This window comes from Crocodylus porosus, unplaced genomic scaffold (assembly GCF_001723895.1).
Source record: "Crocodylus porosus isolate Cpor-Errol unplaced genomic scaffold, CroPor_comp1, whole genome shotgun sequence".
Lineage (NCBI taxonomy): Eukaryota > Metazoa > Chordata > Crocodylia > Crocodylidae > Crocodylus > Crocodylus porosus.
The window spans coordinates 73,432,434-73,442,236 of NW_017728931.1; the positions used below are offsets into that span (position 1 = coordinate 73,432,434).

General features: G+C 37.0%; 1 protein-coding gene across 5 annotated transcripts in view; it reads right to left on the reverse strand.

Annotated features, from left to right (window-relative positions):
* SYT1 (synaptotagmin 1) overlaps window positions 1-8,108 on the reverse strand; it is a 542,326-nt gene extending 534,218 nt beyond the window's left edge. For 3 of the 5 annotated variants that reach the window (XM_019543161.1, XM_019543166.1, XM_019543165.1), the window contains exon 1: window positions 7,221-7,370. The gene's annotated coding sequence lies outside the window, so the exon portion shown is untranslated. Of the gene's footprint in view, window positions 1-7,220; window positions 7,371-7,800 lie in introns of those variants that run through there. The other 2 variants (XM_019543164.1, XM_019543160.1) reach the window with 1 other exon arrangement.
* Between the last annotated feature and the right edge of the window lie 1,695 nt (window positions 8,109-9,803).

A 9,803-nucleotide genomic window follows, 5' to 3' on the forward strand; every position in this document is an offset into this window, starting at 1 on the left:
TAGAGTTATGCTAAAGGTCCTGAAGCTCATTTCATCCCAGCTGTTTCTTTTTTTTTCTTAGAGACTTGTTTGAGTATTATCCCAATGTGTAAGCATGCTACTAAATTGAATATACATAAATTCAGTACATAAAGTCATCTTTCAATCTGATTTTGTAAGTGTTTATAATATTAAAAGCCATGCACACAATGAGATTGCTTAATGCTGTAAAGAAGACTACAGGATACCACAAAGGTATATTTGACCTTGCCAAGGTCACAGGAACACTTTTTTCTTGTGCCTCTGTTCTTTCTGTAGCAGCAGAAAGCTCAAACTGAGGGACAAATGCTGGATAATTCCTGATTATTACTACACAAAAGCAGTGGTAAAGCGCAACACAGAATAAATAAAAAGGCAATCAATTTGCAAGTTTCACCTGGAGGATAAACTGGTTTGAATTAAAACCAATAGCTTAGCAAATATATCTTTAATTAAACACTTGGACTGTTACAATAAATATCATTTTTACTTGATGCCAGAGAATCTGGAGGACTAAACTGGTTCCATCCATGGCCAAACATTTATGTTTCCCCTGTATTTGTCTCTCTTCCCATGTCACCCCCAGATTCTTTATCTTTGACAACTCAGTGAGATGCCTACATATTATTTACTCTATTTAAAACTGTCTCTATTTCAACACACCACTACAAGAACTTCCACATACTATTGGGTCTGGATAGAAGATAGGCAGTGGTAGCACCTGACTTATAGAGATATAATGTGTAATAAAGAAGGCGTATCCACAATGGTTTTGTGCAAACTAGTGCAAAGAGTGCTGTTGGTATTTCACAGGTACGGGATCTAACTATTGAATAAATTCAACCACCTGACCATCCAGCACAACAACAGAAGCTAAGTAACCAACAAGAGATTCACTTGGATTAGCAAGACCACTTTATCCAAGCCCCTCATTTGAGGCTGTAGTCTACAGAGAGAAAAAGCAGTATACTATCATGGATTAAAGCTGGCAGAGTTTGATCTATTTATTAATGATCTAGAAAAGTGAGGCTAAGGAAAAATTGGAAGACAAAACATATGTATAACTTAAATTATTTAAGAAAAGTTGAAAAACCTAGCTGAAAAACCTAGCTGATTTAGTCACTTTTGGAGCAGAATTCCAACTGATAAATCTGAATACAGGTAGAGAGAGAGAGTTCTCCATGAATTGCGTTTCAGAGTCTTATCTAAAATCAAAAGATGACAGTGGAAAGGTTTATACAGATTTTAGAGCACTTTAAGTTAGGTCTTTTAGATTAAAACTACTTAGTTTATGGAAAAATAAAAACGAGATATGCAAAGAAAAGGATGCACAATGAATTAATGAACTGTGTAAAGAACGAGACAGAAGCTGATCAGACCACAAGAATAAGACAGTATTCATTAAAATATAAACATCAATTAAAATCGATGAGAATAGTATAGTTTGAGTTATCCCTTGTGAAAAGAGCAATTTGTAGAACTCACTACTACTGGATATCCTTATGGAAACATGTTCTTAAATTTTAGGCAAGAAGAAGATTGTTGACATTTTCTAGTCTGACCACATGCATTAACACAACCCAAAGTACCTCACCCACTAATCTCTGCATTAAATCACAACTTTCTTTTGTTTTAAACATAAGATACAAGGTTTTGATGTAAACACTTGAAGTGACATATAATTCAGAGCCATAAATTGCTCCAATGATTAATAAATATAATTTTTAGAATCATAGCCAATATCAATTTTTCAGTTTTCATTTCCAAACACTATCTCATGACTTTTTTTCCTGCTAGATTAAAGAATCCCCTCCTATCAGAAATTTCTTTTCTATGTCGACCATGATCAAGGCACTTCTTCACATTCTCCTGGATAAACTAAAAACATCAAGCTTTTTTTGTCTCACTATAAGGCATATTTCTGAGACCTCAAATCATCATTGTAGGGCTTTATGAAGTAATTCAATTTTTTCAGCATCCTCTTTGAAGTATGGACACCAAAGCTGGGCACATTATTCCATTAGCAGTCATGTTAATGCAATAGACAAGGATAATATCACTTTTGAATTACTATTTGATATTCCCCTGCATACACATCCAAGTTTCACATATGGTTTCCTAGTTATAGCATCACAACAGAAGCTCATATTCAACTTGTTATGAACTCTAATCCTTAATTTCTTTTCAGAAACACTTTTCCACAATAGAGGCCCCAACTCATATATGTGACCTATATCTTTTGTTCCTAGGAGGAGGACCTTGCATTTTGTGTTAAAACATGTATTCAACTAAGTGCACTTTATCAAGTGATTTGCCTAAATCCATATAATTCACCCATCCCTGTCATCTTTATTTTTTTTACTATTTTACTGGTTTTTAGCTTTGCAAGCTATCAATTAATATTTTTTACTCGAACTTATTACAAGCTGAATTAACTTTATATGTTCTTAGATATCTTAAATGTGTGATCATACCCAAGTAAAATTCTTTAAAGAGGTTCAAATATTATGTTAATCAAATTTTTAGTCCACCAAAACCAACATTGCATTTGCAGGACAAGACTTTTTTTATTTAAAAAAATACTGATTAGCATAAATTATGTTACTAATTTAAATTTTTTACTGTTTGCATCTCCTGTCAACTTTTCCTTGCTTATGCCTGGCCGTGATGCCAGGCACTCCGTTCCCAAGCTATCCCATGTACCCTTTTTAAATATTCATTCATTATTAACTTTTTCCCAGGCCTCTAAAGTTTCCTCAGAATTTGAATATTTATTAAGAGAAGTCAAATAGACATGGTGGGTATAATAATAATGAATACCCACAGTGTCTACAGCTAGGAGAAAAATAGAGCAGTGGTAAAATCTTTCATGCCATAAACCAGCTCTTAAAAACCTATCACTGGAAATAAAGTCGGTTGGCTAGTTGTTGAATATGTGGGTGTACACCTTATGAAGCATCTGTGTCAGGGAACTGAACCATATGTACCGTTGGTTTGCTATTATACTACAATGTCTGCATGCTCACCATGTCAACCCGTATCTGACACAGGGGGCTGAGGAACCTTCTTACAGCCTTGTCTCAGATTTAGGTAGGCAGTTGTAGCTAGCTACCCACATTAAACTGATAGATTGTATTTCACCCAGAGTGCAGTAAAATTATATCTTCAGATAAAAAATACAAAGTAGGATAGGCAAAAAAGGTCAAATCCACCAAGTCATTATTAGGCGGATTTAATCAATGTATCTTCAGTTGTGATATGTAGTCACTATAATAGAAGAAATATTGCTTAAAGAACCACAATACATTTTTGCATACCCATATTTTCTGGTTAACATTTGGAAATTTTTCCCTTAAGGTCTTTAAACAATCCAAACTAGTTCTGTTTGGGGGGGTTTGTATGTAAAAAAAAAAAAAAAAAAGTCTCTCTCTTTTCAAAGAACCATATAAAAGTTATGTGAATATTACTCAGATTTATTACATTGCAAATAAGCATTCCTGTAGACTTTATGTACTAATTCTTATTCCACACCCCTCCCACCAGTGGAGTCAGGAAAAAGGGTTGGCTGGAAGAAAAAAGTGGCATCTTGGATTACCAATGTTTGAGAATCACACATAGAAGGTATCACTCCCTCTAGAATAAAAAAGGAGAAATGCAAATACAAACACAAAAGAGAAATGGGGAGTTTCTAAAGACAAATAAAGAAGACAATAATAAACTCTCTAATGTGAATTCTGAATAAACTGAAAGAATGGAAATCCATAAAACTGATGACACCCTAGCAATTAAATCTCTGGAAAGAATAAGAGCTTAATACAATGTTTTGATTGTGACAGCTGACAAAAAGTATTAGAAAAGGAACAGTTTTAGTACAGCTGGTCTCATGCTTCTGTCATTAGGTCTTGCATAAAAAAATATGTACTGTTTTAGGACAAAACGTCTAAAAGTAAATGCAATTGTGTTCAACTGTTTAAGGTTCCCATACATTGTTTTTATAAGCAACCTCTTCTCAAAAATCGACATACATGAGAAAAACAGATAGACCTCATTTTACATTGCCTCTAGTCTGTTCTTAACCTTTCACCAAAGAACCATTAAAAGTCCTGTACAGATATCCTCTTTATATTGTTGAATTGGACTTCCTAAGAGAGCTGCTATTTTTTTTTTCAGAGAGGTACAATATTATACCTAGTTTAATCAATCTTCTCATTGGTTGGAGTATATCATAAACATAAAGCCTACTGTAGCAAAGAGGACTTTTGTACATAACAGTCTTAAAATATTTGTTAACAAAATACTTTGTTTATTCAGTCTGGCAAATGCTTTTATTTTAACCTGACGTATTTTTTGTAAATGTCACTGGTAAAAACAAATTCATAGTTGGCTAACAAGCTTTCCGTATGTGTATTTCTAAATTAAGCTCTTCCCAGATACAGAATAATGCTTAAAACAAACATATCCTGGAGAGAATCAAAGTAAGCTGAAATGATCAGATATTTTTCCATATAAAATTGCATGTGCAGATGTGCCGCACTGGTAGATTTGCAAAGAACAGGGAATCTAAACAAATAATGCTTCCATGTTTTTCTTTTAATATACAGAGAAATATTTGTTTGTTCCTTCAATTTTTTTGGAACTTTGATGGCTCTAACACAGTGGGTAATAGGATGCACCATAATCTTTACTTAGATCTCAGTATACAAGGAACATTAATATATTGGCATTTCCTAGACTAATCTCCCATCTACTGTTGAATACACAAGAAACCAACTACAATATGGCACATAAAAGCTTCAGTTTCATCTAAGGCACCATCAATTAACTTTGAGTTCTACAGGGCTGAGTGGTTTTAAAAACTTGTGCTAAGACTCTGCTCTATTTTTAATATACCCACTGTAAACCTGTCAAAAGATCATGAAAAATTGATTTTATGCTTATGGTCTCTTTATGCTAACTGAACAACTATGGATTTTTTTCCAGGTCTCTGACAGGTAGCACCTCTTACATCTTTAAACCTGTCAAGCCAGCTGAAGATGCTTACAGTCCTCTACATTCTTATGTTTGGTTTACATTTACAATCATAAAAAATTAGAGAAATTTTAGTATTTTAAATCTATGTTCCATTTACACAAGTTATCTACTTCAAAAAACTATTTTTATGTTTATTCAGTGTAGGCATGAGACTTGTACTGTGGATTGATGGGTTGACGCTTAAAATTCCAGTAGAAATACCTATAAACGAATTTAGCATCTTTTGCACCAACCATTAATAAGGCTCATTTAGGCACTCTCAATGTGGAGAAAAATTGGATATATGTTAAAGGCTACACTGGAACATTTCATGCTTTTGCAAATGCAGTAGTGTGATAATTTCCTACAGTATATCATTATCCTCTGCCCTGTGGTTCTTTTTAAAATGATCTCTTCTCACTCAAGCTGCCTGGACTATGTTTGTAAGCTATATAGTTTTTAAATTTAGGAACCACGCATTCAAGTTTTGAGTAACTATATCTTAACCCAAGTAATATGCCGCATTAAGATAGTCTCCCTTCAAACACTTCTGACAGTAGTGCAATTCCAAAAAACTTGGAGGAAAAAAGGAAAAGGTCTCACAGACATAAGATCAGGTCAATTTTACTTTTTTTTACCCCAGTAAAGCCAAGAAAATTCTAATCCAACTATAAATGAAATTGTCTTATATTTTTTAGTGTGCTCATTTTAGCATGATTAATGTCCATGAATTCCTACATACACACACACACACACACACACACACAAAATCAAGGCAAATTAATTTATTGCCCATTTGCCCCTGTAGCCAAAAAATTGCCTTCTCTTGAAAAAACAAGAAGGTTTTAAGGTACTGTATTTTTAAATACTGGCATAAGGTCACCCCTAAAGCAAATGCATACAAGTAATTCTGGATGTCACTCCATCAGGGAGAGAAGTCTTTTCTCAGGTTTACAACTGTTAATCATTTCTGTTTTTCAAGGAAGAAATAACTGTCAGACAGAAACCACTGTTTAAAATGCACATGGTAGATTAACATGGATGGCAAAGTAGGATAGCTGTTCTCAAGAGCAATATGTACTTGTCAGAATGTAAGTCTGGTTGCAGGCTACAACATGAGTGTATGGAATTACTGTACTGACCTTTCTATAGAAAATACAGTATTTGAAAGAGAGAAATAATATTGAAATGCAGAACTTTCATTAAATTTACAAGGTCATAGGCATCTAAGCACAGAGTTTCCTCTTCTTCACTCACAAATGGATATTAAGTAAGGAAAATAAGACTTGACATCCCCCCCCCCCAATCAAAGGAAATGATTTATTTGGATGCTAACATCTGTCTGCAGATTGTAGCCAAGTGCTTTTCTGTGCTCATTTAGGACTGCACTTGGAAAGCTTTCCAGTTACATTTACCTAGAGATTTCTGTCTACCACTTCCCATCTGACAGAAATCACTCAGTTGGGTCTGATGAATAATGGTAAAAGGCAGCCTGTATCAGCGATGATTGAATTACAGATTGTTGGAAGTACCATAAAGGTTCATTCCAACGAGTACATTTAATTTACTTACTATACTTGCAGCTAGACGCTTGCAGTTGTTTGATATCTTTATTTTACAAGACTTATGTCTTTTTGTTTCATTAACATTTTTGTTCTGATTTGACAATGCTCTCTAAACTTTTAGATAATAAACTAGCCAATGTACATTTAACTTTGAAACCCACAGTAACATCCGGAGTAGACACATCATATAAGCAATACCATATTACAAATAAAGGCAAAACAGGAATTTAAAGAGGATAAAGGAGACCAAGATAAAGGAAGAAAAATGCAGTTATATGAAAAATCTGAAATAAATTTTTTTTTTTTAGATTCCCTAGGCAAACTTCAAGTTATTTTATTAAGGTTTGTTTAAAAACACCAATGCAAAGAGAATTCAATTTAGATCTCTACCATCCAAAAGCAAGCCTTGCAGAGATTATTGCTTTGAGAACAACACCAGTCTGACCAAACAAATGTTTTTTTTTAAATCACTAGATTTAAAGACTGCAAGCAATCCTCAGAATCTAGTCCTCCTGTGTTTTGATAGCTGAGATTGCAAGTGGTCGATACTGAAACTCTGTTTCAGCATCAAATTCTCTTGCAAAGAGGCTAAAAGAAAGAAGAAGTCGTCAAGTGATTGACACTTACAATCAGCAGCAAGTAAGTTTAGGGGTTTTTCTTTTTTGTTTGTTTGTTTCTTCTGCATAAGTCAAGTGAGAGTCAGAACAGCCGCTTGGAAAGCAGGGGGAAAGTCAGGCAGGTCTCCCTCTCTGACAGCAGGAGCTGGAGCATTTTGATTACTAGCTTGTCTGCTGTTTGATTGTTTAGATACTCACGGTGCTTTTAAGTGAAGCTTCGTTTAGTGGACAACGTAGGCAGCATGCAGACCCCCCTCCCCCCTTTCCCCATTTCACTCTCTGCCTCCCACTGGGTGAGTGGGGAGCAGCCTCCCCCGAGAAGGGAGAAAACACAGGGTGGGTGGGGATTGCCAGACATCAGCCTAGCTTTCAGAATTAGAAGATGCTGGGCAAACTGTTTTTCCAGCATCTGTAACAGGAACATGTGCTCTCTCTTCAGTGCCCACACAATAGGCCACCTGGGTCTCCCTCTCTCTATATTTCTCAGCTTCCCCTCACGTCACAGAGATCACAACACCCAAGTCATGGCAATACAGAAAACATTGCAGACAGATCCACTAGCAGCAGAAGCACTAACACTACTGCCTTACCTGGCAACCAGAGCAGGAGGAGTCTGTTTGTCCTTCAGTGCTCTCCCCTCGGTGTCTAGTAGGAATCACACACACTCTCTGCCTCTCCTGGGAGGAGGCGGCAACAGAAAAAGGTGTGTGTGTGTGTGTGTGTGTGTGTGTGTGCGCGCGCGAGACCTCCCACATACACCAGGAGGTTTCGGTAGCCCCCCTGCTCTCAATGGGCTCCTTTGTGTAGGGTGTTAAGTTTCAGCTGCTGCTGGCTGGGAGGAGGAGAGACACTGGGGGCTGTGCAGATTCTAGAGCATCACCACACTGCAGCTTCTCCAGGAATCCCTCCAGTGAGAAGCAGCCCATCATCCCCCAGCCCTGGCTCCCTGATTGGCTGAGAGGCGGGGATGCTGTGCCTGACATCCAATCAGGTAGCATTCATAATAGGTGGACTTGCTAAGCCAGCATCGCCCATCCCATGGATGTGTTAGTCTCTATCCCCCCCAGGGGGCAAGAGGGCTGGGAGGGAGTTCCCTGCAAATGACAATCAAGGACATCAAATCATTCTCTGGACCGGCAAAGTGATGGCCCCCAACCAGCGCTGCAGGCAGTGTGATGGAAACAGAGACGGCTGGGTGACCTGATTCTCCCTCGCCCCCTAGGGATCTTAGGCAATTTAGAGGATGGCATTTACTGACCAACAAGGAGGGAAATAGCTAGGCAGAAATCAGAGGAGTGGGGTGAGGCAGAGTGGTGAGCAAGAGCCACAGGCACTAGCAAAAGTAAGAGCGTAACATTTGTGATCAGAAACAGAGCTGAGGCTGCTGCTGCTTTCCAGTTATAAACTGAGCAGGTGAACTTGCTCACCTGGCTGATCTCTAAGCCTTTTTTGAAAAAAAAAACCCAAAATGCAAAAAACCCCCAAAACACCTTTTTGTTGTGTACATTTTGAAATTCTACAGACATGAGATGTTTGTGTGCATTAAAACAAATCAATAGCTGCAAATCAAGTTTGTCATAATTGGGTTTTCTGGTTTTTACAGAGCACATTTTATTGCATTTTTAGGTAAGGAAATACAACAACTAACTTAATTCCCCAGATCCATACACTCTGAACTGGAGCTTTGATTAACTCTGGTCTGCTAAATGTAACTGTAACAAAATTCAATTAAGTGCGGCACATTTTTACAACTTTTAATTAGATCTGTCCTATTTGTCTAATGCTTAATATAACATAAAGAGCCACTCAGGTTCCAAAGGGAAACAAAGATAAATCTAGATGTACATTTAGATTTAGAAATAACTAATGAATAAAGTTTGCTACTGTTTACATTATAGTATTGTATGTAAATCCTCAAAATTGCCATCTAGAAAGTACAATTTAATTAACAGAATTGTATCAATAACCAATGGTTCCCATATCAGATACCTTTCCAACAAACTCTCACTAGATGCACCAGCGAGTCCACGAAGGTAATGGAACCATCACATTTATATATTAAATCTTTAAGAAATGATTTTTAAGAAAAGAATATAACTATTTACTCCTTTTTATCTGGTAAACATAATTAGTGAAATATGCATTAAAACACAGAGCCTAAATAATTGCTTCCAGGCTGTGGAGCAGACTGGCAGAAAAGGAAGAGACATCCTCTGTATTTCATCAATTCTGAAGGATGGTATGATTACTGTGGAAGTCATGTAGCACTGGGCACACCTTATCAGTACTGTGCTATTATCCAGCAGACATTTATTCTGTTGTCCCATACCCCAAAGTTCCTTCATCATGTTTGCCAGTTAGGGCTGTGTTTTTGTCCGTTCTGAACAAGGAACTTAGCCCAGGATTAGCTAACTTGGGGCACAGGGCAGATTGGGGAAGGGATAGACATAGTGGAAGATAGGGGAGGGAGCAGAAAGAAGAGCAGCGAGCACAGGGCATGAGGCAGAAAGAGGAGCAGCTTGGTGAGGGACCATAAGACAGAGAGCAGAAAACAGAGCAGTACAGCTGGCCGGTGGAAAGATTCCTGGGGCGG